The 25,488-nt window shown below is 53.0% G+C and overlaps 1 pseudogene across 1 annotated transcript; it reads left to right on the top strand.

Moving 5' to 3' along the window:
• Positions 1 to 23,168, top strand: LOC144490349 (transcription factor AP-4-like; annotated as a pseudogene). The gene is made up of 5 exons (XR_013497230.1): positions 1 to 102; positions 11,824 to 11,989; positions 15,727 to 15,825; positions 18,999 to 19,144; positions 22,980 to 23,168. The product of XR_013497230.1 is annotated as a transcription factor AP-4-like (transcript).
• Positions 23,169 to 25,488: the final 2,320 nt, after the last annotated feature.

The raw sequence follows: 25,488 nt of genomic DNA, 5'->3' as shown, positions 1-25,488 counted from the left end.
TGGGGGAATGCAAGCGAAGGAACCGATGGCTTATTATCCAGGCCAGAAGACGCTGCAGGAATTCCGCAAAGCGGAGAAGGAAGTGATTGGAGGCTTGTGCAGGTTTGTATCCAGTTTGTTTATTTCCAGAAACAAGGTATCACTGGAGTAACAACAAGAGGGGCATTTAAATAGCCTGCACACATGGGACAGACAGAGAGTGTCCCACAGAGGGTTAATTCCATCCTCCCACACAGCTAAAGGAAGGAGCAGAAAATAAATGTTTAAAGCTGGGAATGAAATTGGAGTTAAATCTCCTTTTGGGGGGGGGGGACACGTGGGAGCGGATCAGCCAGCGTTCCATTTTGGAATCTCCCGCAGATTGTATCCAAACTTTGCAACATTCGACAATGTATCAACGTTCCAAAGGGCCGCACGTGCAGGGAATCCCCCCCCCTCTCTCTGAGCAGCAAACCCATTTTTACTCACTATATACCCCCTCCTCCTCTCCCCTACACATAATGGCCGCCCCTCTCTATTTTGTTTTGCAATCTGGATCCTCCCACTTTTTAAAAAAAGTTGTTTCTCCCCCCCATGCCTTTCTTTACACAATTCTCAAAATGAAATCTTATTTCCACCCCCCCCCCCTACTTATTTGTGCAGATTCCCCTTTTTTTTTGCAGTTGTTAAATTTTAGTTGCAAGCCCCTGTTTTTTGTTGTAGGAATTATGAGTGTGCTATAGGAATTATAAGTGTGTTGTTGGAATTGTGTGTTGTGGTGTGTTGGAATTGTGTGTTGTGGTGTGTAGGAATTGTGTTGTAGGAAGAGTGAGTGAGTGTGTGTGTTATAGGAATTGTGTGTTGTGTAGGAATTGTGTTGTAGGGTGAGTGTGTGTGTTGTAGGAAGAATGAGTTGTAGGAAGAGTGTGTTGTTGGAATTGCGAGTGTGCGCGTTGTTGAAAATGCTTGTAAGCCCCGCCAGGAAAAGGAAGCATTTTAAACCGTGGCTATTCATTTTTTAAAAAATATAGCCGTTTTATTTGCCTTGTATAGTCTCTCCTTCCCTGGCCCGTGTCCCCTCTATTTGCAAATGCGGTTGATGTTTGGGTGGACAAGTTTGGGCCCGGAACCGAGGGAAATGTACTGTGGAGTTTTTTTGGGGGGGGGGCGGTTGCAAAACTGCTTTCTTTTTTTAAAAAAAAAATGGATTTCTCGTCTGTTTCCATCCCCTCTCCCCCCAGGGGAAATGTTCAATCCGACAATCCCAGCGCCGCTGTTTTGCTACTCACCGCGCACTCAGACACAACAACATATAACACACTTTTATTATGAAACAGATTTGATTGTTAAACCTCTCCAATTCACATTGCATTTTTATTCTAATTGTGGGGGTGGGAACTGTGAAATGCAACTCGTTAAATGTTAGGACCGCAAACACACGTATTAAAAAAAAAACATGCAATAATTTCCACAAAAAAAACCTTTCAATAATTTCTTGAAATGAAATTGACCACTTCTGGGTAAACAGAACAAACTTGAATCTTCCCCCAAACGCATCTTAAAAGTGAATATTTTAATGCATTTATTTAATTATGGGTGAGAGCTTTTGAGATTTAAATAAAAGAGTTGTCATTTATTTGGGACGAGACAAACGCTCCGTTTCTTTAATAATCCAGTGATTCTTCGAATGCAGTCCCGTGTTTGTAACAGACTCGGAGGCTCTGGGACTCATTGTAGCTTCTGCAGGAAGGGGGGGGAGGTGGAACATGTGGTGGATTTTATGAATGGGCCTGAAATTGACTCAGGCTGTTGGGTGAATGCGATTGGCTGATGGAGCTGTAGTCTGGTTGTGATGGGCAGCATTGCGAGGAGGGCGTGAACTCTGGGTGTCTCCAGCTTACTCCTGTTTACACTCGTGGCTGTCTCAGACTCCACAACCTCAGCAGATGAGGGGACCTCCCTGTTAACATGAAGCCCCCCCTTCACCTTTTAATCCCTGCTCTGTACTGCATTCTTAGTGCTGCCTTACCCCAGCATACAGTTATCCTGGTGGCACGGTGGTTAGAAACATAGAAAAACTACAGCACAAAACAGGCCCTTCGGCCCCACAAGTTGTGCCGAACATATCCCTACCTTTTAGGCCTACCTATAACCCTCCATCCTATTAAGTCCCATGTACTCATCCAGGAGTCTCTTAAAAGACCCTATTGAGTTTGCCTCCACCACCACTGACGGCAGCCGATTCCACTCACCCACCACCCTCTGTGTGAAAAACTTCCCCCTAACGTTTCCCCTGTACCTACACCCCAGCACCTTAAACCTGTGTCCTCTCATAGCAGCCATTTCCACCCTGGGAAAAAGCCTCTGAGAGTCCACCCGATCTATGCCTCTCGACATCTTGTATACCTCTATTAGGTCTCCTCTCATCCTACGTCTCTCCAAGGAGAAAAGACCAAGCTCCCTCAGCCTATCCTCATAAGGCATGCCACTCAATCCAGGCAACATCCTTGTAAATCTCCTCTGCATCCTTTCAATCTTTTCCACATCCTTCCTGTAATGAGGCGACCAGAACTGAGCACAGTACTCCAAGTGGGGTCTGACGAGGGTCTTGTATAGCTGCATCACTATCCCTGGACTCCTAAACTCAATCCCTCGATTGATAAAGGCCAGCACACCATACGCCTTCTTGACCACCTCCTCCACCTGCGAGGCCGATTTTAGAGTCCTATGGACCCAGACCCCAAGGTCCTTCTGATCCTCTACAGTACTAAGAGTCTTTCCCTTTATATTGTACTCCTTCATCCCATTTGACCTGCCAAAATGGACCACTGCGCATTTATCTGGGTTGAAGTCCATCTGCCACTTCTCCGCCCAGTCTTGCATCCTATCTATGTCCCTCTGTAACTTCTGACATCCCTCCAGACTATCCATAACCCCACCAACCTTCGTGTCGTCGGCAAACTTACCAACCCATCCCTCCACTTCCTCATCCAGGTCATTTATGAAAATGACAAACAGCAAGGGTCCCAGAACAGATCCCTGGGGCACACCACTGGTGACCGACCTCCATTTAGAAAAAGACCCATCTATACCCACTCTCTGCCTCCTTTGGGCAAGCTAGTTCTGGATCCACAGGGCAGCAGCCCCTTGGATCCCATGCCCTCTCACTTTTTCTAGAAGCCTTGTATGGGGGACCTTAACGAACGCCTTGCTAAAATCCATATAAACCACATCTACCGCTTTCCCTTCATCAATGTGTTTAGTCACATTTTCGAAGAACTCCACCAGGCTCGTAAGGCACGATCTGCCTTTGATTTTATTATTGTCACATGTATTAGTATACAGTGAATAGTATCCTTGTGCGTTATACAGACAGAGCATACCAGAGAGAAAGAATCATAGGGGGCCATTCGGCCCATCGAGTCTGCACCGACAACAATCCCACCCAGGCCCTATCCCCATAACCCCACGTGTTTACCCTGCTAATCCCCCTGACACTAAGGGGCAGCTTAGCATAGCCAATCAACCTAACCCACAGATCTTTGGACTGTGGGAGGAAACCAGAGCACCTGGAGGAAACCCACGCAGACATGGGGAGAACGTGCAGACTCTGCACGGTGACTCAAGGCTAGAATCAAACCCGGATCCCTGGCGAGGCACAGCAGTGCTAACCACTGTGCCACCCCATTGAAAGGAGAGGGTGCAGAAGGTAGTGCTACAGTCATAGCTAGGGTGTAGAGTAAGATCAGCTTAATATAAGGTAGGTCCATCCAAAAGCCTGATGGCAGCAGGAAAGAAGCTGTTCTTGAGTTGGTTGGTATGCGTTTTCAGACTCTTGTACCTTTTTCCCAATGGGAGAAGGTGGAAGAGAGAATGTCCGGGGTGCGTGGGGTCCTTAATTATGCTGGCTGCTTTTCCGAGGCAGCGGGAAGTGTAGACGGAGTCAATGGATGGGAGGCTGGTTTGCGTGATGGACTGGGCTACATTCACAACCCATTGTCATTTGTTTGGAGTCTGCACGTTCTCCCGGTGTCTGCGTGGGTTTCCTCTGGGTGCTCCCACAGTCTAAAGATGTGTAGGTTAGGTGGATTGGCCATGGGAAAATGTGAGAGGTTACAGGAATAGGGTGGGGTGTGGGCCTGGATAAGATGCTCTTTCAGAGTCAGTGCTGAGTCGATGGGCCGAATAGCCTTCATCTGCTGTGTATGTAAGCTGGTAGCACACTCGCCTGGCCATTGCAATGTTCCTGATTCAAGTCCCACTCCCCAGCTGGAGCAGAAAAGCCAAGGCTGATGCTCCAGTGCAGTACTGAGGGAGTGCAGCATTGCCGGAAGTAATATTTACGTCACATAAGCACCAGGCAATGACCATCTCCAACAGGAGAGAATCTAACCATCACCCCATGACATTCAATGGCGTTACCATCACGGAATCCCCCACTATTAACAACCTGGGGGGTTACCATTGACCAGAAACCGAATTGGACCAGCCATATCAATACTGTGGCTACCAGAGCAGGTCAGAGGCTGGGAATCCCGCAGTGAGTAACTCGCCTCCTGACTCCCCCCAAAGCCTGTCCACCATCTACAAGGACACAAGTCAGGAGTGTGATGGAATACTCCCCACTTGCCTGGATGGGCGCAGCTCCAACAACACTCAAGAAGCTCGACACCATCCAGGATAAAGCATCCCCACTTGATTGGCACCCCATCCACAACCATCCATCCCCTCCACCACCGACGCTCAGTAGCAGCAGTGTGTACTATCTACAAGATGCACTGCAGCAATTCACCAAAGATCCTTAGACAGCATCTTCCAAACCCACGATTTTTATCATCTAGAAGGACAAGGACAGCAGATACCTGGGGAACACCACCACCTGGAGGTTCCCCTTCAAGTCACTCACCATCCTGACTTGGAAATATATCTCCGTTCTCTCACTGTTGCAAAATCCCAGATGTCAGTCTCTATCAGCACTGTGGGTGTACCTACACCACATGGACTGCCGCGATTCACGAAGGCAATTAGAGATGGACAACAGTACAATACCTACAGTGCATTCGGCCCATCAAGCCTGCACCTAGAACAATAAACCCAGGCTATATCTCCACAGCCCCATCTATTTACCCTGTTCCTACCAGAACCACAGAATCCTACAGAGCAGAAGAGACCCTTCAGCCCATCGAGTCTGCACCGATGCATGAAATGCCCTGACCTGCCCACCTCATCCCACTTGCCAGCACTTGAATGTTATGATGCACCAAGTACTCATCCAGATACTTTTTAAAAGGATGTGAGACATCCCGCCTCCACCACCCTCCCAGGCAGCGCATTCCAGACCCTCACCACCCTCTGGGTAAAACAAGTTTTTCCTCAAATCCCCCCCTAAACCTCCCACCCCTCACTTTTAATTTTTGTCCCCTCGTAACTGACCCTTCAACTAAGGAGAACAGCTGCTCCCTATCCACCCTGTCCGTGCCCCTCATAATCTTGAACACCTCGATCAGGTCGCCCCTCAGTCTTCTCTGCTTCAGAGAAAACAACCCAAGCCTATCCAACCTCTCTTCATAACTTAAATGTTCCATCCCAGGCAACATCCTGACACTAAGGGACAATTTAGCATGACCAATCAATGTAACCCGCACATCTTTGGAGTGTGGGAGAAAACCGGAGCACCCGGAGGAAACCCACGCAGACACAGAGAATGTGCAAACTCCACACAGACAGTGACCCGAGCCGGGAATCGAACCCAGGTCCCTGGTGCTGTGAGGCAGTGGTGCTAACCACTGTGCCACCGTGGCACCCACTGGCCCAGCCAGCCCTTAAAGTGTTCCCAGTTCTGATATTTGGATGTTTTTCCAATGTTCAGTTGAAGAACAAACCCTTTGTTACAATTGGATTCGGTAGAATTGTTATGCTTTGTTCAGTTGAGGCAATTTCCCTGTTTAATTATTCCCAAATCCCACTTGCTCCCATTCCCAAGTTTGGGGAATCATTCTGCATGGTAATCCCAAGGGCCCTGGTTGCTGTACAGCGCCCTCTGTCAATGGCTATCACCTTGGGTAAACCTAGACATTTTCAACTGAGCTTTCGTCCATTTGGAATATTCTAGTGATGGTTATAGGATCCCTACAGTGCAGAAGGAGGCCATTCGGCCCTTCGAGTGTGCACTGACTCTCCAACAGAGCATCCTACCAGCCCCATCCCCCTTCCTATCCCCGTAACCCCACACATTTACCCCATTAATCCCCCTAACCTACACATCTTGGGCCATTAAGGGAGAATTTAGCATGGCCAATCCACCTAACCACGTCTTTTGGACTGTGGGAGGAAACCCACGCAGATACAGGGAGAATGCGTAAACTCCTCAAAGACAGTCCCCTGCAGTTGCCTCAGGCTAATTATAGACCCCCATCCAGAATACCACGTTCAGCTTTTTGTTATGGGCCCTTCGGGAGGGATGGTGGACAGCACGGATTCATTGGAATGACAGGAAATGCTGGAAAATCTCAGCAGGTCTGACAGCATCTGCGGAGAGAGAATAGAGCCAACGTTTCGAGTCTGGAATCAGATGACTCTTTGCCAGAGCTGTGACGAAGAATCATCCAGACTCCGAACATTAACTCTGTTTCTCTCTCCACAGACGCTGTCAGACCTGCTGAGATTTTCCAGCATTTTCTGTTTTTGTTTCAGATTCCAGCACCCGCAGCATCATTAGAACGATGTCGGGGTTTAAATTCTGCTTAAATTCATCGAAATAAAAGTCAGATGCTGCGGAGATCCAGAGGTGTGCAGGACAGATGGATTGGCCATGGGTAAATGCGTGGGGCTTTGGGGATAGGGCGGGAGAGGGCCTGGGTAGGATGGTCTGTCAGAGAGTCGGTGCAGACTCGATGGGCTGAATGGCCTCCTTCTGCACTGTAGGATTCTACGATCTGAAATACGAACAGAAAAGGCTGGAAAATCTCAGCAGGTCTGACAGCATCTGTGGAGAGAGGGACACGAGTTAATGTTTCAAATATCAGAATGTGGAATCACATTGGACCCAAACTGTTGACTCTTTGTACTCACTGATGCTGCCAGACCTGCTGAACCTCTCCAGCAGTTTCTGCTCTTATTTACACTAAAGAGGGTGGCACAGTGGTTAGCGCTGCTGCCTCACAGCTCCAGGGACCCAGGTTCGATTCCCGGCTCGGGTCACTGTCTGTGCGGAGTCTGCACGTTCTCCCTGTGTCTGCGTGGGTGTGGTGAACCATAGATGGTTATCACTATGGGTACTTGTACATATGTTACTCTTGTTACTGTTGGGGTTAGGGTTGGGGTGTTCCACCTGTTAGCATTGTTCTGTGGTACACTCCGTTTGGCTCCGCCTTCTTATAGGAGTATAAAGGTCACTGCACTTCCTAGTGACCCTTTGTCTGGGATAGTATTGTTAAGCAGTATGCTCTATTCTTGTTGCGAATAAAAGCTTCCCGGGTACGATCTAGCCTCCCGAGTGGATTAATCGCGCATCAGTGGGTTTCCTCCGGGTGCTCCGGTTTCCTCTCACAGTCCAAAGATGTGCGGGTTAGGTGCATTGGCCGTGCTAAATTGCCCCTTAGTGTCCCAGGATGCACCCTTAGTGTCCCAGGATGCATAGGTTAGCGGGGTAAATACATGAGGTTACGGGAATAGGGCCTGGGTGGGATTGGGATTGCTGTCGGTACAGGCTCGATGGGCTGAATGGCCTCCTTCTGCACTGTGGGGGTTTCTGTGATTTCTATGGGGTTGTAAAAATAGCCTTGATCTGATAGAACAGTGGAACAGATTCAAGGGACTGAATGGCCTCCTCCTGTTCAGATGAGTGCAGTGCGGGGGGGGGGGGGGGGGCGGGGTCGGTTCTTTCAGGGGAAGGGTGAAGGAGATTTGACAAAATGCTCTTTTAAAACAAAAGAAACATAATGTGAACCTCAGGAGAGGCTGGAGTGTTTAGTTTCCTCTTCGCGGCAGCTGGGCTGCGATAGGGTGGCTTTGTGATGGCAGAGCTGGTGTTTGCGGCGGGTCTCTGGTTGACTCGGGGAGCTTGGTGTTCTGGGACCTCCTGCATTGACGGGTGTTGTTGTCAGCCCCATTCAGCCAGGGTCTGCAGGCAGCTGCTCGCCGGGATGCCCTGGGGCGGATATTGTGTTTGCCGCTCGGGGATCGGAGCTGCTGGCCTGCCTCCAAAAAGCAGAATCGCGGCATGAAGCCAGCTGTGCAGCAGAGGCCCCGGCAGCCTCCGCTGGAAACCACTGATAAACAACTCCACCAATGTCTCTGTCTCTCCTTTCAGCATCAAACCTGCAGGGGGGGGGGGGTGGCTCCCAGGGCGGGTATCTCTGCGGGTGGGGGATTCTGGTTTTGGGGGGTTCTGGCAGAGTGGTAGGGGGGGATTCCGGGGGTCTCTCTCAGGGAGGTCTTGTGGGTGGTGATCTCGGGGTTGGCGGGAGGGGGTGGTCTCTGGGGTGTGTGGGAGTTGGCCGCAGGGTGGTGCGATTCTCGAGTTGGCGGGGGTGGGGGGCAAGTTTTAGGAGTGGGGGGGTCCCTCTGGGGGTGCTGATGAGGTCTCGGGTGTGGGGGGGTTGTCTTGGCCAGGGTGTGGGGGGGGCAGTTCTAGGGTAAGGGTTTCGCTGAAATAGTTTTTGGAACATCTTGGTACCGATGCATTGTAGAAAACCAGACATCAGTGACTACACCGTAATAATACACGACTGGGGGAGATAGTAATGTCACTGGACTCGTGAGCCACAGGCCCAGGCTAAGGCTAGAGGGACCCAGGTTCAAATCCCACCAAGGCAGCTGGTGGAATTTAAATTCAATTAAAAACAACTCTGGAACTGAAAGCCAGTCTCATTCCTATCTCCGGAAAACCCCATCTGGGTCACTATTGTCCCTTTGGGGAAGGAATTCTCCCGCCCTTACCCGGTCTGGCCCACATGTGACTCCAGACACACGGCAATGTGGTTGACTCTTAACTGCCCTCTGAAATGGCCAAGTGAGACACTCAGCTCAAAGGCAACTAGGGATAGGCAACAAATGCTGGGCCAACCAGCGATGCCCACATCCCAGGTGGCACAGTGGTTAGCACTGCTGCCTCACAGGGACCCTGGGTTCGATTCCCGGCTTGGGTCACTGTCTGTGCGGAGTCTGCACGTTCTCCCCGTGTCTGCGTGGGTTTCCTCCGGGTGCTCCGGTTTCCTCCCACAGTCTGAAAGACGTGCTGGTTCGGGTGCATTGGCCGTGCTAAATACTCCCTCAATGTACCCGAACAGGCGCCGGAGTGTGGCGACTAGGGGATTTTCACAGTAACTTCATTGCAGTGTTAATGTCAGCCTACTTGTGACACTAATAAATAAGCTTAAACTTTAAACATGAAAGAATAAAAGTGATCTATCTCTTGTTCAATGCTATTACATTTATATATAACCACTCCAAGCCCACAGTGACAGATCTGTAACAATCTATTTGACCTCTGTGTTCTAACACTCCCAGATTACATAGAATGTACAGACGTGGGACAATCTCCTTCACTCCATCGGACAGAAGGTAGAATCTGAGTTTGGTAAAGATCTGGATTTCTCCGGTTTCTGTTTTCGCTTTTGTTTATTCCTCTGGAGTCACGGAGATAGGATGGGGGTGAATGGCCTGGGTAAGGTACTTGGTCAGCGATAGTCGGTGCAGAAGTGATGGGCCGAATGGCCCCCTCCTGCACCGCAGGGATTTGATGAATCTACATCTCTGCTTTCAAACGCATGTTTAAAATGACCTCTGACCAAACTTCTGGTCACCTGCCCTAATGTTGGCCTCGGAGACTTGGTATGGAGTTTAGTCCGCTAATCGTCGCTGTGCGGCGAGGTGGCGATGTTTAAAGGTGCTATGTGAATGCAAATCGGTGTTGTTATACGCTGAGCTAAACTGGGCCAGGATGCGGGCTGGATGAAGGGCAGAAAGTTTGTGTTGGTGCAGACTCGATGGGCTGAATGGACTGTGGTCAGTGCAGATTCGATGGGCTGAATGGCCGCCTCCTGCGCTGTAGGGATTCTATGATCTATAAAAGCGATGAGCTGTCATGCTGATCTCCGGGACATTTTACCGAGGAAATCCAGGGGAGAGGCCAGGGGTGCGGATTCAGTGTGATTGGGAAACGGAGGGAAAACTGGATAGAGAGGTAGAGACAAAAATAAAATACTGCGGCTGCAGAAATCTGGAATGAAATGCTGGATAAACGCAACAAGTCTGACAGCATCTGTCGAGAGAGAAAGACAGTTAACGTTTCGAGTCTAAATCTTCCTTCACAACCATATTAAGGATTTATTTATTAGTGTCACAAGTAGGCTTGCATTAACACTGCAATGAAATCACTGTGAAAATCCTCTAGTCGCCACACTGGGTACACTGAGGGAGAATTTAGCACGGCCAATGCACCCTAACCAGCACGTCTTTCAGACTGTGGGAGGAAACCCACGCAGACACGGGGAGAACGTGCAGACTCCACACAGACAGTGAGTCGAGCCGGGAATTGAACCCGGGTCACTGGCGCTGTGAGGCACTAGTGCTAATCACTGTGCCACCGTGGAATTGACGTTTTTGAATCTAATTATCCTTCACAACGGAACAAAGGTTGAAATGTAAAGAATTGTATAGCGGGAAAGTGGGTGAAGGAGGTCATAGAGGTTTCCAGCATGGAAACGGGTCCTTCGGCCCAACTTGTCCATGCCACCCCTTCTATTCTGGGGCAGAATAGAAGTAGTAAGAAGTCTCACAACACCAGGTTAAAGTCCAACAGGTTTATTTGGTAGCAAAAGCCACTAGCTTTCGGAGCGCTGCTCCTTCATCAGGTGAGTGCGAGTTGTGTTCACAAACAGGGCATATAAAGACACAAACTCAATTTTACAAAATAATGGTTGGAATGCAAGTCTTTACAGGTAATCAAGTCTGAAAGGTACAGACAATGAGTGGAGAGAGGGTTAAGCACAGGTTAAAGAGATGTGTATCGTCTCCAGCTGGGACAGTTAGTGAGATTTTGCAAGCCCAGGCAAGTCGTGGGGCTTACAGATAGTGTGACATGAACCCAAGATCCCGGTTGAGGCTGTCCTCATGTGTGTGGAACTTGGCTATCAGTCTCTGCTCAGCGACTCTGCGCTGTCGTGAAGGCCGCCTTGGAGAACGCTGCTTACCCGAAGATCAGAGGCCGAATGCCCCGTGACCGCTGAAGTGTTTCCCCAACAGGAAGAGAACACTCAAACCTGTTGGACTTTAACCTGGTGTTGTGAGACTTCTTACTGTGTTTACCCCAGTCCAACGCCGGCATCTCCACAGCAGAATAGAAGGTCAGAGATAGGTTGGGACAAAGGAGATACAGACAGATGTTTAAGAGGCACCTGGACAGATACATGAGTAAGCCGGGGACAGAGGGATACGGACTGCGTAGAGGCAAACGGTCTTTAGAAAGGCTTCATGTGTCAGCACAGGCTTGGCGGATCGAAGGGTCTGTTCCTCCCCGAGACAGTTCTTTGTTCAAACTTGCCCTGGTAATAAGAGAAAAGGGATTGTTAATGGTGCCATTAAGGAGTGAAGATTGCTAATAGCAACAGAAGGTGGAATGGCGGAATGGAAGGGAGGGATGGTGGGCATTGAGTGACACTGGGCTTTGGGTTGTTTCGGAGTGAGGGTGGGGGCACGGATTGCCTCTGCCTGCCTCTGCCCAGGCAAGAGTGGGCTGTGTGCTGGAGGCAGGGGAGTGGTGGGTGGGAATAGCCAGCCACACAAGACAGGAGAGGCTGTTCGGCCCATCTCAGTGTGCCTTGTCTCTGTTTCCGAACGCAGCCTCTCGAACATTCCGCTGACACCGGAGAGCCAGCGGGATCATGACCGGCGCATCCGCAGGGAAATCGCCAACAGCAATGAGAGACGGCGAATGCAGAGCATCAACGCCGGATTCCAGTCACTCAAAGTGCTTCTGCCTCACACGGACGGTGAGAAACTCAGCAAGGTTTGTTCACCAGAGGGGATTCATCTCCCTTCCTTCCTCTTCATCCATTGTCCTGCCGCAGTGGCTCGGAGCCTGGCAAACAAGAGGCTTTCCTGTTATTATTGGAGCTTGTGTAGCGCGCATTTAACAACTTACACCACAGCCTGCTTCCAAACACTGTGTCGTTTCATTGTAGTGGTTTTCTCTCTCTCTCAGTGTAGCTGTCTCTCCCAGAGATTCTCCCAGAGAATTACTCTCTCTCTCTCTCCCAGAGAATTACTCTCTCTCTCTCTCCCAGAGAATTACTCTCTCTCTCTCTCCCAGAGAATTACTCTCTCTCTCTCTCCCAGAGAATTACTCTCTCTCTCTCTCCCAGAGAATTACTCTCTCTCTCTCTCTCTCCCGGTGAATTACTCTCTCTCTCTCTCTCTCCCGGTGAATTACTCTCTCTCTCTCCCAGAGAATTACTTGCTCTCTCTCTCTCTCTCTCCCAGAGAATTACTTGCTCTCTCTCTCCCAGAGAATTACTCTCTCTCTCTCTCTCCCGGTGAATTACTCTCTCTCTCTCTCTCTCTCTCCCGGTGAATTACTCTCTCTCTCTCCCAGAGAATTACTTGCTCTCTCTCTCTCTCTCTCTCCCAGAGAATTACTTGCTCTCTCTCTCCCGGTGAATTACTCGCTCTCTCTCTCCCGGTGAATTACTCTCTCTCTCTCTCTCTCTCTCTCCCAGTGAATTACTCGCGCTCTCGCTCTCTCTCTCCCGGTGAATTACTCGCGCTCTCTCTCTCTCTCTCTCCCTCCCTCTCTCCCAGAGAATTACTTGCTCTCTCTCTCTCTCCCGCTGAATTACTCACTCTCTCTCCCGGTGAATTACTCTCTCCCTGTCTCTCTCCCAGTGAATTACTCGCTCTCTCTCTCTCTCTCCCGGTGAATTACCGCTCTCTCTCGGTGATTTACTAACTCTCTCTGAGGGCAGTTAAGAATCAGCCACATTGCTGTGGCTCTGGAGTCAGATTTCCTTCCCTAAAGGACGTTAGTGAACCAGATGGGTTTTTGTGACAATCGGCAATGGTTTCATGGTCATTTTTTATTTAATTCAAATGTCACCAGTTGCTGTAATGGAATTCGAACCCGGGTCCCCAGAGCGTTACCCGGGCTCTCTGGGTTACCAGTCCAGCGACAGTACCACTGCGGCACCACCTTCCCACGAGGGAGTCCCACCTCAGCGTCTCTGAGCCTCATCAATGTTGTTCAGAAGAGGGAGGACTCTCGCTGCTCTGTCATTGGGGGAGGTGGTTTTTGTATTTGCCACAGCTCCTGGAACCATGTGACTGTCCAGTTCTGGCACCAGGCCCAGCCCCAGTTTCCCCGGCGCTATCATTGGTGGCTGTGCCTTCAGCTGCCTGGGCCCCAAACTCCCAAACTGCCTCCCTTTACAATCGCTGCATAAAACCGACCTCTTTCAATGGGCTTTTGGCCCCCCGTCCCAACCCGGGCCCCCGTCCCGTCCCGGGCCCCCCGTCCTGCCCCAGGTCCCCTCATCCTGTCCCAGGTCCCAGGCCTTAAGGGGACATTGGCGACCATAGGCGTGAATCCCCAAGTATCCCCGGTAACGTACGGCCGTGGTTTGCCGTTACTTCCTGCAGTAAGGCTGACCCAGGAATCTCTCCCGCTCTCACCGCCTGTCGGAGGGGAGAATGGGAGAATTTACCGACTGATACTCAACCTGTTTGGCCGCATTATGGACGCACCTTCCACGGCCGTCAAGTCCTGCCGTGGGATTCGAACCAGGAGCTTCTGGTTCAGAGCTCGGACACCACCAGCATTGTCACATGACCTCCTACATTTTGAATCACCTGCCCTACTCCTCCTGTCCTCAGTTTGGGCCTCAGAACATAAGACATAGGAGCAGAATTAGGCCACTCGGCCCATCGAATCTGCCCCACCATTCAATCATGGCTGATATTTTTCTCATCCCCATTCTCCTGCCTTTTCCCCATAACCCCATGTCCCCTTATTGATCAAGAACCTATCTATCTCTGTCTTAAAGACACTCAATGACCTGGCCTCCACAGCCTTCTGCAGCAAAGAGTTTCACAGATTCACCACTCTCTGGCTGAAGAAATTCCTCCTCATCTCTGTTTTAAAGGATCGTCCCTTTAGCCTGAGGTTGTGCCCTCTGGTACTAGTTTTTCCCACTAGTGGAAACATCCTCTCCACATCCACTCTATCTAGGCCTCGCAGTATCCTGTAAGTTTCAATAAGATCCCCCCTCATCCTTCTAAACTCCAACGAGTACAGACCCAGAGTCCTCAACCGTTCCTCATACGACAAGCTCTTCATTCCAGGGATCATTCTTGTGAACCTCCTCTGGACCCTTTCCAGGGTCAGTACATCCTTCCTTAGATACGGGGCCCAAAACTGCTCACAATACTCCAAATGGGGTCTGACCAGAGCCTTATACAGCCTCAGAAGTACATCCCTGCGCTTGTATTCTAGCCCTCTCGACATGAATGCTAACATTGCATTTGCCTTCCTAACTGCCGACTGAACCTGCACATTAACCTTAAGAGAATCTTGAACAATGATTCCCAAGTCCCTTTGTGTTTCTGATTTCCTAAGCATTTTCCCATTTAGAAAATAGTCTATGCTTCCATTCCTCCTTCCAAAGTGCATAACCTCACACTTTTCCACATTGTATTCCACCTGCCACTTCTTTGCCCACTCTCCTAACTTGCCCAGGTCCTTCTGCAGCCCCCCTGCTTCCTCAATACCACCTGTCCTTCTACATATCTTTGCATCATCTGCAAACTTAGCTACAGCGCCTTCAGTTCCTTCCTCCAAATCGTTAATGTATATTGTGAAAAGCTGTGGTCCCAGCACTGACCCCTGAGGCACACCACTAGTCACCGGCTGCCATCCTGAGAAAGACCCCTTTATCCCCACTCTCTGCCTTCTGTCAGTCAGCCAATCCTCTATCCATGCCAGGATCTTACCCTTAACACTATGGGTTCCTAACTTATTTAATAGTCTCCTATGCGTCACCTTGTCAAAAGCCTTCTGGAAATCTAAATAAATCACGTCCACTGGTTCTCCTTTATCTAACTTCCTTGTTACCTCCTCAAAGAACTCTAACAGATTTGTCAGACATGACCTCCCCTTGACGAAGCCGTGCTGACTCAGTCCTACTTTATCATGCACCTCCAAGTGCTCCTCGACCTCATCTATAATAATGGACTCTAAAATCTTGCCAATGACCGAAGTCAGGCGAACCGGCCTATAATTTCCCGTCTGCTCCCTCCCTCCCTTCTTAAACAGCGGTGTTACATTCGCTACTTTCCAGTCCTCTGGTACCCTCCCTGCCTCCAGTGATTCCTGAAAGATCACCACCAAGGCCTCCACAATTTCCTCAGCTATCTCTTTAAGAACCCAGAGGTGTAGTCCATCCGATCCAGGTGATTTATCCACCTTCAGACCTTTCAGTTTCCCCAGAACCTTCTCCTTAGTAATGGCCACTACACTCACCTGTGCCCCCTGACTCTCCTGGAGCTCCGGCATCCCACTGGTGTCTTCCACCGTGAAGACTGATGCAAAGTAACTATTCAGTTCCTCTGCCATTTCTTCAGGGGTGCTCCGCCGGTTGCAATGTTGACCATGTCAAACGGGTGTCATATGAATGAAGTTGTTGTTGTAGCGTGAGGCGCACAGTTGATGTTTCGGGGAGGGTTAATTGTTTTTGGAACCTCTTCTCCCGGCAGGCGGCCATCTTGCAGCAGACCGCAGAGTACATCTTCGCTCTGGAGGAGGACAAGACACGACTGATGCAGCAGAACGCCCAACTGAAGAGATTGGTTCAGGTGAGCGGGACCCCGCCTGGTGCATGCTGGGAGGTGACAAGATCGTAAAGGGGGTGACAGTAATGTGGGTGCAAGATTGGCCACGGGGCAGAGAGCGGGACTGTACTGGCGGCCGGTTGAGTTGGTACACAGTGGAGTTAATGGTAGCACCATGGGTAGCACTGCTGCCTCACAGCGCCAGGGACCTGGGTTCAATTCCCGGCTTGGGTCACTGTGGGGAGTCTGCACATTCTCCCCATGCCTGTGTGGGTTTCTTCCGGGTGCTCCGGTTTATTCCCACAGTCCGAAAGACGTGCTGGTTAGATGCATTGGCCACGCTAAATTGACCCTTAGTGTCTAAAGATGTGTGGGTTAGGTTGATTGGCTGTGTTAAATTGCCCCTTGGTGTCAGGGGGATTGGCAGGGTAAATGCATGGGGTTATGGGGATAGGGCCTGGGTGGGTTTGTGGTCAGTGCAGGCTCGATGGGCTGAATGGCCTCCTTCTGCACTGTAAGGATTCTATGATTTCTTGGTATCTCCCAGGAAGCAGTAACTGGCCCACTGCTCAATTGGAAAGATATTATTGGACTGGATTGGGGCACAATCTCAAAGTTAACAGATGCTGGCAGGATATTAGCGAAGCATTTGGAGTCTTAGGCTTTGTAACCAAAGGCACTGAGTACAGAAGCATGGCGATATGTTGACTGGAGCTTAGTGGCCAGCAGCTTATCAAACTCTGTCCAGTTTTGATCTGAGGGTTACAGAGAGGGGATTTATGGTAAATTTAGTTCAAGGTTCAGGTTGGAGATGTTGGGTTTTGTTTATCTTGAAGTTCTCCTTCATCGAATCACAGAATCCTACAGTGCGAAAGAGGCCATTTGGCCCATCGAGTCTGTACCAACACTCTGATAGAATGTCTCACCGAGGCCCTCTTTCCCCCCCCACCCTATCCCTGCAACCCCACACATTTAGCACGGCCAATGCACCCTAACCTGCACGTCTTTCGGACTGTGGGAGGAAACCGGAGCACCCGGAGGAAACCCACGCAGACACGGGGAGAATGTGCAAACTCCACACAGACAGTGACCCAAGGCCGGGAATCGAACCCGGGTCCCTGGCGCTGTGAGGCAGCAGTGCTAACCACTGTGCCACCGTGCCGTCCCTTGGAGCAAACAAGGGGAAAGGTATAAAGTTTCCCTTTGCCGGTTTGAAGTGATTTTACTGATATTGAATGGGACAGCATTGGCTGAGGATAGCGAGAGTTTTGCTCTGTAACTGGCCTGTGTTTTACACTTGGAGACTTTGTGGATAGGGGGGGGCCTGTGTGAAACGGGGGGAGCTCTGCTCTCCCAATATTAATATTCCTCATGTTGGGAATGATTGAAACGAATCTCTCTGCGCGCTAGATAGTGAGCGGGATTGCCCGGAAACTGTGGGAAGATATTAATGGACTATTCAGTGGGCAGGAAAGTGGCGGATGGAATTCAACCCGGAGGTGATGCGCTTGGAGGGGTCAAACGAGGCAAAGGATCCCACAATAAGTGGGAGGACAGTGAGGGATGTAGAGGGAGTGAGAGACCTCGCAGTGAATGTCCAGATCCCTGAAGGTAGCAGGACTGGTTGATAAGGGGCGACACAGTGCTTGGCACTTCGCCAGGGACCTGGGTTCGATTCCCGGCCTCGGGTCACTGTCTGTGCGGAGTCTGCACGTTCTCCCCGTGTCTGCGTGGGTTTCCTCCGGGTGCTCCGGTTTCCTCCCACACTCCAAAGATGTGCGGGTTAGGTGGATTGGCCGTGCTAAATTGACCCTTAGTGTCGGGGGACTGGCTAGGGTAAATACATGGGGATAGGGCCTGGGTGGGATTGTGGTCGGTGCAGACTCGATGGGCTGAATGGCCTCCTTCTGCACTGGATTCTGTGAAGAGGTTCTTAGAAACCTTTCTGCCATTAGTCAAGGCCCAGATTATAAGAGCAGGAAGGTTATGCTGGAATTATCTAAAACATTAGTTAGGCCGCAACTTGAGTACTTGGTGCGCAGCTCTAATCACCTCATTACAGAAAGGATGTAAATGCATTAGAGAAGGGACAGGGGGGAATTTACAAAGATGTTGCCACCCAGGACTGGAAAGCTGCAGCTATGAGGAAAGGTTGGAGAGGCTGGGGATTGTTCTCCTTGGAACAGAGGAGGCCGAGGGGAGATTTAATTGAGATGTACAAAACTGTGAAGGGCTTGGATAATGATCATTGACTTCCTGCAGTGCAGACAGAGGCCATTCGGCCCATCGAGTCTGCACTGACTTTCCAGAAGAGCATCTTACCTCAGTAGAGAGGTCCGTGACAGCCAGTGCAGACACGATGGGCAGAGTGGCCTCTTTCTGTGTTGTAAACCTTTTCAACTATCTGAAAAGGAATGTGCGGGGACCTGAGGAGGGGGTTGGGGGCCGGGGGGTGGGGGTGGGGGGATGTATGAGAATTGCTTGCTCCTTATGCGAGCTAGCACAGACACGGGGCTGAAGAGCCATTCTTGGTACTTATGGTGATTCTATGATTGGAAGGGTTTGTGGAACAGAGGAGGCCATTCAGCCCCTCAAGCCTGCTCTACTGCTCCACGAGGTTGTTAACCTGCTCACCGTGGGGCCACAGTGTCACTTGGAGCAGAAATCCCTCCATCTCGGATTGAAAGGGATTTACTGAAGCTCCGGGCGGCTGTTATTCCTGTCTGGAATTCCTGCAGCCTTTGTGTTCAAAGTGTGGATGCGATGCTCTCCCTCCCCCCTCCCCCCCCTCCCCCCCCTCCCCCCCCTCCCCCCTCCCCTCCCCTCCCTCCTCCCCTCCCCCTCCCCCCTCCCCCCCCCCCCCCCCCCTCCCCCCTCCCCCCCTCCCCCCTCCCCCCCTCCCCCCCCCTCCCCTCCCTCCCCCCTCCCCCCTCCCCCTCCCCTCCCCCTCCCCCTCCCCCTCCCCCCTCTCCCTCCCTCCCTCCCCTCCCCCCTCCCCCCCTCTCCCTCCCTCCCTCCCTCCCTCCTCCTCTCTCTCCCCCCTTCCGCTCTTTCTTTCCCCACCTCCCCCACTGTCTCCACACCACTCTGATTGCTCTAATGATGAGTGTGCTATCTCAGTGTCTGTCTGCTGTGCTCACTCTTTTGCTAAGTTTGTCTCTCACTCCTGGGGTCTCCATCCCCCCCCCCCCCCTCAGGAATACTCCGGCTCCTCCCCGAAGCGGAAACGGGGCGATGAATCGGATGAAGGATTGGTTCTCCGGATTCAGCAGATGAGGAGTTGGCCGAGTTGAGGCAACACCTGGAGAAGGAGCGGCTGCTGCGACTCTCACTGGAGGAGAAGGTTTGTTATCTCTTTACCCCATCCCTGATTTATTTACCCCCCCTCGCCCCGGGGCCCGGGTTCCCCCCCTCGCCCCGGGCCGGGTTTATCCGCGGGTGGCCACACTGTCAGCTCTCTGAGTGGCACAGTGAGAACATAGAACATAGAACAGTACAGCACAGAACAGGCCCTTCGGCCCACGATGTTGTGCCGACCTTCATCTGAAACCAAGATCAAGCTATCCCACTCCCCATCATCCTGGTGTGCTCCATGTGCCTATCCAATAACCGCTTAAATGTTCCTAAAGTGTCTGACTCCACTATCACTGCAGGCAGTCCATTCCACACCCCAACCACTCTCTGCGTGAAGAACCTACCTCTGATATCCTTCCTATATCTCCCACCACGAACCCTATAGTTATGCCCCCTTGTAATAGCTCCATCCACCCGAGGAAATAGTCTTTGAACGTTCACTCGATCTATCCCCTTCATCATTTTATAAACCTCTATTAAGTCTCCCCTCAATCTCCTCCGCTCCAGAGAGAACAGCCCCAGCTCCCTCAACCTTTCCTCATAAGACCGACCCTCCAAACCAGGCAGCATCCTGGTAAATCTCCTCTGCACTCTCTCCAGCGCTTCCACATCCTTCTTATAGTGAGGTGACCAGAACTGCACGCAATATTCCAAATGCGGTCTCACCAAGGTCCTGTACAGTTGCAGCATAACCCCACGGCTCTTAAACTCCAACCCCCTGTTAATAAAAGCTAACACACTATATGCCTTCTTCACAGCTCTATCCACTTGAGTGGCAACCTTTAGAGATCTGTGGATATGGACCCCAAGATCTCTCTGTTCCTCCACAGTCTTCAGAACCCTACCTTTGACCCTGTAATCCACATTTAAATTTGTCCGACCAAAATGAATCACCTCACATTTATCAGGGTTAAACTCCATTTGCCATTTTTCAGCCCAGCTTTGCATCCTATCTATGTCTCTTTGCAGCCTACAACACCCCTCCACCTCATCCACTACTCCACCAATCTTGGTGTCATCAGCAAATTTACTGATCCACCCTTCAGCCCCCTCCTCTAAGTCATTAATAAAAATCACAAAGAGCAGAGGACCAAGCACCGATCCCTGTGGCACTCCGCTAGCAACCTGCCTCCAATCCGAAAATTTTCCATCCACCACCACCCTCTGTCTTCGATCAGATAGCCAGTTACCTATCCAATCGGCCAACTTTCCCTCTATCCCACACCTCCTTACTTTCATCATAAGCCGACCATGGGGGACCTTATCAAACGCCTTACTAAAATCCATGTATATGACATCAACCGCCCTACCTTCATCAACACACCTAGTTACCTCCTCAAAAAATTCAATCAAATTTGTGAGGCACGATTTGCCCTTCACGAATCCGTGCTGACTATCCCGGATTAATCCGCATCTTTCTAAATGGTCGTAAATCCCATCCCTAAGGACTTTTTCCATCAATTTACCAACCACCGAAGTCAGACTAACCGGTCTATAATTACCAGGGTCATTTCTATTCCCTTTCTTAAACAGAGGAACAACATTTGCCACTCTCCAGTCCTCTGGCACCATCCCCGTGGACAGCGAGGACCCAAAGATCAAAGCCAAAGGCTCTGCAATCTCATCCCTCGCCTCCCAAAGAATCCTAGGATACATTTCATTAGGCCCAGGGGACTTATCGACCTTCAGTTTATTCAAAACTGCCAATACATCCTCCCTCCGAACATCTATTTCCTCCAGCCTATTAGCCTGTAACACCTTCTCTTCCTGAAAAACATGGCCCCTCTCCTTGGTGAACACTGAAGAAAAGTATTCATTCATCACCTCGCCTATCTCTACTGATTCCATACACAAGTTCCCACCACTGTCCTTGACCGGCCCTAACCTCACCCTGGTCATTCTTTTATTCCTCACATAAGAGTAAAAAGCCTTGGGGTTTTCCTTGATCCGACCCGCCAAGGACTTCTCATGTCCCCTCCTAGCTCTCCTCAGCCCCTTTTTCAGCTCATTCCTTGCTAACTTGTAACCCTCAATCGAGCCATCTGAACCTTGTTTCCTCATCCCTACATAAGCTTCCCTCTTCCTTTTCACAAGACATTCCACCTCTTTTGTGAACCACGGTTCCCTCACTCGGCCATTTCCTCCCTGCCTGACAGGGACATACCTATCAAGGACACCCAGTATTTGTTCCTTGAAAAAGTTCCACTTTTCATCAGTGCCTTTCCCTGACAGTTTCTGTTCCCATCTTATGCCCCCTAATTCTTGCCTAATCGCATCATAATTACCTCTCCCCCAATTGTAAGCCTTGCCCTGCCGTCCGGCCCTATCCCTCTCCATTGCAATAACAAAAGAAGTCTCACAACTCCGGGTTAAAGTCCAACAGGTTTATTTGGTATCACGAGCTTTCGGAGCGCTGCTCCTTCATCCGGTCAGTGTTGCCGGGCAGACTCCAATTGTGATGGTACTACCGACCCCCCCCGACCCCACCCCCACCCCCCCCCAACACCCTGCACGTGCACGTACCCTGGAAAAATACATGCGCAATGGCACTCTGCACAACTACACGCGCACTCGTGCAAATGGTGTTTAGTAAATTGGAAACTATTCTGCAAGAAAGTTGCCCCTTTATCTGCCAGTGTGTGTGCACGTGAGCCAGTGCTGAGGGAGTGCCGCACTGTCAGAGGGTCAGTGCTGAGGGAGTGCCACACTGTCAGAGGGTCAGTGCTGAGGGAGTGCCGCACTGTCAGAGGGTCAGTACTGAGGGAGTGCCGCACTGTCAGAGGGTCAGTGCTGAGGGAGTGCCGCACTGTCAGAGGGTCAGTACTGAGGGAGTGCCGCACTGTCAGAGGGTCAGTGCTGAGGGAGTGCTGCACTGGCAGAGGGTCAGTACTGAGGGAATGCCGCACTGTCAGAGGGTCAGTGCTGAGGGAGTGCCGCACTGTCAGAGGGTCAGTGCTGAGGGAGTGCCGCACTGTCAGAGGGTCAGTGCTGAGGGAGTGCCGCACTGTCAGAGGGTCAGTGCTGAGGGAGTGCCGCACTGTCAGAGGGTCAGTGCTGAGGGAGTGCCGCACTGTCAGAGGGTCAGTGCTGAGGGAGTGCCGCACTGTCAGAGGGTCAGTGCTGAGGGAGTGCCGCACTGTCAGAGGGTCAGTGCTGAGGGAGTGCCGCACTGTCAGAGGGTCAGTGCTGAGGGAGTGCCGCACTGTCAGAGGGTCAGTGCTGAGGGAGTGCCGCACTGTCAGAGAGTCAGTGCTGAGGGAGTGCCGCACTGTCAGAGGGTCAGTGCTGAGGGAGTGCCGCACTGTCAGAGAGTCAGTGCTGAGGGAGTGCCGCACTGTCAGAGAGTCAGTGCTGAGGGAGTGCCGCACTGTCAGAGGGTTGTCATAATAGGGGTCACACACACGCACAGACAGTGACCGAAGCTGGGAATCGAACCCGGGTCCTTGGCGCTGTGAGGCAGCAGTGCTAACCCGCTGTGCCGCTGTGTCAGTGGCAGGGGTGGGATGCTACCCTCTGCGCCAAAAAATTGCTGCATGAATTTTACCTCCAAGCCTGAGTGACCTGATTTCCAACTCTCCCCTCACCCCCTCTGCGTACTCCCTGACCTCACCAAGCCCTGAACCCTCGCCCATCCTGTGAGCTGGCGTGGACCCTGGAGGCTGGCACGTGTCAGCGGAATCTCCCGTGTTCGAGGGAGGTGGGGAAAGGGCAGAGTGTAACTGGATTGCACTTTGATAAGAGGCAGCACAGAGAGGGCCGAATGGCCTCCGGCACGGTTTCACGGTGTGGAGCTCCAGCCAATGGTTTTTGTGGCCTTGCTGTAGGTGAGGAGCCTGGAGTCTCAGTTAGAGCCCGGCCAGGCCGGGAGGCTGAAGGAGATCCTGCAACAGAGCCGGACACAGCGGGAACAGCAGGAGAACCCGGAGCAGCGGAGACAGCTCCTGGAGGAACAGTCTGGATCCGTCAGCACAGCACAGGTACCAGCAGCCGGGCACTGCCCGCCAGCCCCCTAACACCCCCACCCACCCCGCTGGCCCCCACCCCTCCCCTGGCCCCCACCCCCGCTCCCTCCCCCGCACGGCCCCCTCACTCCCTCCCCCGCCTGGCCCCCTCACTCCCTCGCCCCGCCTGGCCCACCCCCCTCTCTCCCCCCGCCTGGCCCCATGCCCTTCCTCACCCCGGCTGGCCCACCTCCCTCCCTCCCTTCCTCCCCGCCTGGCCCACCCCTCCCTCTCTCCCCCCACCTGGCCCATCCCCCTCCCTCTCCCCCCGCCTGGCCAACCCTCCCTCCCTCCCACACCCTGCCTGGTCCCCCCGCTCCCTTCCCCCCCACCCCCCACCCGCCCCCACCCCCCCCCTCCCACCCCACTCACTCCCCCGCCTGACCCCCCCCAACTCCTTCCTCCACCTGGCCCCCTCCCCTGCCTGACCCCCCCTCCCCCCGCTCCCTCCCCCCGCCTGACCCCCCCGCTCCCTCCCCCCGCCTGACCCCCCCGCTCCCTCCCCCCGCCTGACCCCCCCGCTCCCTCCCCCCGCCTGACCCCCCCACTCCCTCCCCCCACCTGGCCCCCCCGCTCCCTCCCCCACCTGGCCCCCCCCACTCCCTCCCCTCACCTGGCCCCCCCCACTCCCTCACCCGCCTGGACCCCCCCGCTCCCGCTCCCTCCCCCCACCTGACCCCCCCCACTCCCTCCCCCGCCTGACCCCCCCGCTCCCGCTCCCTCCCCCCACCTGACCCCCCCACTCCCTCCCCCGCCTGACCCCCCCGCTCCCTCCCCCCACCTGGCCCCCCCCCCGCTCCCTCCCCCGCCTGACCCCCCCGCTCCCTCCCCCGCCTGACCCCCCCCGCTCCCTCCCCCGCCTGACCCCCCCGCTCCCGCTCCCTCCCCCCACCTGACCCCCCCACTCCCTCCCCCGCCTGACCCCCCGCTCCCTCCCCCCACCTGGCCCCCCCCCGCTCCCTCCCCGCCTGACCCCCCCGCTCCCTCCCCCGCCTGACCCCCCCCGCTCCCTCCCCCGCCTGACCCCCCCGCTCCCTCCCCCGCCTGACCCCCCCGCTCCCTCCCCCGCCTGACCCCCCCGCTCCCTCCCCCGCCTGACCCCCCCGCTCCCTCCCCCGCCTGACCCCCCCGCTCCCTCCCCCGCCTGACCCCCCCGCTCCCTCCCCCGCCTGACCCCCCCGCTCCCTCCCCCGCCTGACCCCCCCGCTCCCTCCCCCGCCTGACCCCCCCGCTCCCTCCCCCGCCTGACCCCCCCGCTCCCTCCCCCGCCTGACCCCCCCCGCTCCCTCCCCCGCCTGACCCACCCGCTCACTCCTCCCGCCTGACCCACCCGCTCCCTCCCCCCACCTGGCCCCTCCCATTTAACCCAGAGTTGGGGCGGAATCTCTGCTCTCTGGGGGGGCCGTTGCGACTGCATAATTGGGAATGCTGGTTCAGATAGATTGACAAAGGGAGTGGGAGGGTATCGGGAGAGGTGGGGGTGGGGGGGGGGGCAGGGGGGGGCAGTGGGGGGGGGGGGGGATGTAGCATTGCAGAGTTAACGACACAATCAGACCAGCCAAGCTCTTATCAAATAGAATCCCTACAGTGCAGAAGGAGGCCGTTCTGCCCATCGATTCTGCACCGACTCTCTGAAAGAGCATCCCCTTGGTGGCTCAATGGTTAGCACAGCTCCCTCACAGTGCCAGGGACCCGGGTTCGATTCCCGGCCTCGGGTCACTGTCTGTGCGGAGTTTGCACGTTCTCCCCGTGTCTGCGTGGGTTTCCTCCGGGTGCTCCGGTTTCCTCCCACAGTCTGAAAGACGTGCTGGTTAGGGTGCATTGGCCGTGCTAAATTCTCCCTCAGTGTTACCCGAACAGGTGCCGGAGTGTGGCGACTGGGGGATTTTCACAGTAATTTCATTGCAGTGTTAATGTAAGCCTACTTTAGACCCCGCTGTTTTAAATTTTATTTGTGTTATTCGATGTTTAGGCTGCGTGTGATCTTTGAACCCTAATGTTTCCTCCTTTTCCCCCTCCACCATTGGATTCAAATATAAGACCCATTTTAAACCAATGTAACAGAGTCGCCCCTCCCCCACAGTACCCACGCTGCGTGTGCGTGCGCCTGTGTGTTGCGTGGGGGTGTGTCTGTGTTGCCTGGGAGTGTGTCTGTGTTGCGTGGGGGTGTGTCTGTGTTGCGTGGGGGTGTGTCTGTGTTGCGTGGGGGTGTGTCTGTGTTGCATGGGAGTGTGTCTGTGTCTGTGTTGCGTGGGGGTGTGTCTGTGTTGCGTGGGGGTGTGTCTGTGTTGTGTGGGGGTGTGTCTGTCTGTGTGTTGCGTGTGGGTGTGTC

The sequence above is a fragment of the Mustelus asterias genome, unplaced genomic scaffold (assembly GCF_964213995.1).
Source record: "Mustelus asterias unplaced genomic scaffold, sMusAst1.hap1.1 HAP1_SCAFFOLD_3191, whole genome shotgun sequence".
Lineage (NCBI taxonomy): Eukaryota > Metazoa > Chordata > Chondrichthyes > Carcharhiniformes > Triakidae > Mustelus > Mustelus asterias.
The sequence above is the reverse complement of the archived record's forward strand: the minus strand, read 5'-3'. Positions and strand labels throughout refer to the sequence as shown.